This window comes from Myotis davidii, unplaced genomic scaffold (assembly GCF_000327345.1).
Source record: "Myotis davidii unplaced genomic scaffold, ASM32734v1 scaffold4048, whole genome shotgun sequence".
NCBI lineage: Eukaryota > Metazoa > Chordata > Mammalia > Chiroptera > Vespertilionidae > Myotis > Myotis davidii.
In genome coordinates, this window is record NW_006299008.1 from 5,229 (window position 1) to 8,274 (window position 3,046).

Sequence of the window (3,046 nt, forward strand, 5' to 3'; positions counted from 1 at the left end):
CATTGATGTTTTTATCTCTCCCTTCCTCTCTCTATAAAAAACAAACAAAACAAAACAAACCACCATAAAAATAAAATAAAAGCACAGCTCTCTTCATCCACACCTCCTCTGTGCAGTAGAACCTTTCACAGAACACTAATGTGGTCCTTTCTTCAAACTGCGTTCTCCTCCAACTTTGGGACTGACCCCCTCTATAGGCAAGGCCCCCAGACTTACCTTTGCTCTTCTGTGGGGCTGGGTCTCTCCTGATCTGTGGTAGCTCTGGTTAGAGACTTTTCTCTCAGGAGCTCAAGGCTGGTGGGATCTAGAAGTGGTATGGTTTAGAGGAGGGATGTGAAGAAATGCTGAAAGGAAAGGAACTTCATGAGACTAACTTGCATTCTCTGATGGACTTTGGACTGGAGCAGGGACTGTAGGTGTGGCATCTAAAGGGTGGACACAAATGCTAAGATTCACAACGCAATATTCCAAAGGCCTTTTATGTCTACTTTAGATTATGACCAGATATGTAAGTGGGTAAAAGTCATGAAAAAAAACCTCACAACTGAACATATAGCCTATAAATTAATGATTAACATAAAAAACTGAATCTGAAATGCTGTCTGGCAATCACATTCATTTCCTTGAACATGCTCTACATGCTCCGCATTTTTTCATTCTCACACTTCCTCCCTCACTTTGCTAAATCTTCTCAGCTGCCTCTTTTTATTGACCAAAAGAAGCCATTGAACAGAAATGTTTTCATCTCCCATACATCAGATTCATACCTATACCCACTCTCTCCAAAACAAAGCCCAACTTCTTTTGTCAGTAATTTCTTCCTTTTTAAAAAATATATATTTTATTGATTTTTTGCAGAGAGGAAGGGAGAAGGATAGTTAGAAACATCGATGAGAGAGAAACATTGATCAGCTGCCTCCTGTTCACCCCCTATTGGGGATGTGCCCGCAACCAAGGTACATGCCCTTGACCAGAATCAAACCTGGGACTCTTCAGTCCACAGGCCGACGCTTTAGTCACGGAGCCAAACTGGTCAGGGCAGTAATTTCTCCTTTTCTGTTGTAATGGAGAAAGTAGCTTTCTATTAGGCCAGTGGTCAGCAAACTGCAGCTCGCGAGCCACATGTGGCTCTTTGTTCCCTTGAGTGTGGCTCTTTCACAAAATACCATGTGCAGGCACGCATGTATAGTGCGATTGAAACTTCGTGGCCCATGTGCAGAAGTTGGTATTTTGTGGAAGAGCCACACTCAAGGGCATTTTGGAACTCATAATTTGTGTATTGAATCTTGGTTTGCTTGAACTCTCTAGAGATGTTTCTGTTTTCTAGACTTTATGCTGACTGATACACTAAAGTCCCAGTTTCATCATCTGTTAAATGGATTTATAATAATAATAATACCTACAGCATTTGGGAAAGATGGGTCCTTGCTTGGGTCCCACACTTTAGAAGCCTCACAAATCTAATCTAATAATAGACAAACATGGTAATTGACAGTACCTTCACTATACCTCCTATTGGCTAATCAGCAAGATATGCAAATTAACCGCCAACAAAGATGGCGGTTAATTTGCATATGTAGGCGCGAAGTGGCAGAGTGAAAACTGAAGGCGGCTCCAGCTGGAGCAACAAAGGCTTGAAAGCGGCTCTGGCTGGAGCGAAAGCCTGGGTCCCGGGTGGCAGAGGAAAACTGGTGCCCGCAGCCAGGGGAAGGGACGACCTATTGCACGAATCTTTTCATGCAACAGGCGTCTAGTCATAAATAATACAAAATGCACTTATTAAAATGTAGATAGCACTGTCATTTGGTAATCAGTGCTCAGTATGATGGGTCCCCTCAAACATCTGCTTTCATAATTAACACCATTCAGACCCAGGGAAACATACCTCTGTAGTTTAGTCCTATATCCTTACAACAAAACTGTATCTGAATGCAGTAAAAGTTTCTGGCTTATATTGTGGGGAGTTTTGGTGCCAATTTCAAATAGAATTTGATTTAAGACATTGTGTTTTGTCCTTACACTACAGTGCCTAGACAATGCAAGGTTATTTCCTCTCCTTGTGCACATGCTCCACATTCCAGTGTCGAGCTTGAAAGTTACTTGCAATAGCAGCTCAGCTGTAAAACTACCATGGAATTTGCTACAAATTTGGGTCTTTCAATACTTTGTATGGAACAACAACTAAATGCATGTTCAGGGTTCCTTGATCCACCTGTTCATTGGTGGGCCTAGAAGAGGAGTTTCATCTCTAGGGAAGCCCCAGGCTTAGTTTCTGCACTTACCTCCTGCACTCTGGGACAGCTTGGGAAGGATGAGTTGCAGACTTTATCTAGCTCTCTCTGCTGATGTTCAAATTCTTCCTTCTCTGCAGTCTGATTCTTACGAAGCCAGGTGATAACTTCATTACATTTGTCCAGAATCTTCTGTTTATCCTCATCATTGAGCTGAACGTAAATTTTCTCATCTTTGGTGATTGCCTCTATATTGACTGCAAAGAGTATAAGTGAATTTTTGGAAGATGCCTTGTCCCACCGCTTCTTTTCTTCAGCTTTGTACTTCTCTCTCAGCTTCTTGGACCATATGTTTGCTGTCTTCCTTGGTCAAACAGTTCTCCTGGTTAGTGATGGTAATCTTGTTCTCTTTGCCTGTAATCAAATCCACAACAAAGACATTGAAGGTGCCATTCGCATCAAAAGTGACCTCAATTTGAGGAACACCACAGAGTACAGGTGGCATATCTGTGAGTTCCAACTTGCCAGGTAGGTTGTTATCCTTGGCTATGGTGCACTATTCTTTGTAATCCTGAATGAGCATACCTGGCTGGTGGTCACAGTAGGTAGTGAAGGTCTGGGTCTGCTTCAGGTCCAAGTATTTATATCAGATTGGTGGTTCTTGTTTAGGAAGGCTTAGAATTATTGATTCAATTCTTTTTTAAAAAAATTATTGACAGTATTACAGATGTTCCCCATTTTACCCCCTTTTGCTCCCCTCTACCCAGCCTTCCCACCCCAGGCTATCACATTATTGCCTATATCCATGGGCTATA

The 3,046-nt window shown here is 42.1% G+C and overlaps 1 pseudogene; it reads right to left on the reverse strand.

The window, feature by feature from the left end:
* Positions 1–216: 216 nt before the first annotated feature.
* The window catches only part of LOC102751377, a 9,681-nt pseudogene continuing 6,851 nt past the window's right edge, over positions 217–3,046 (reverse strand).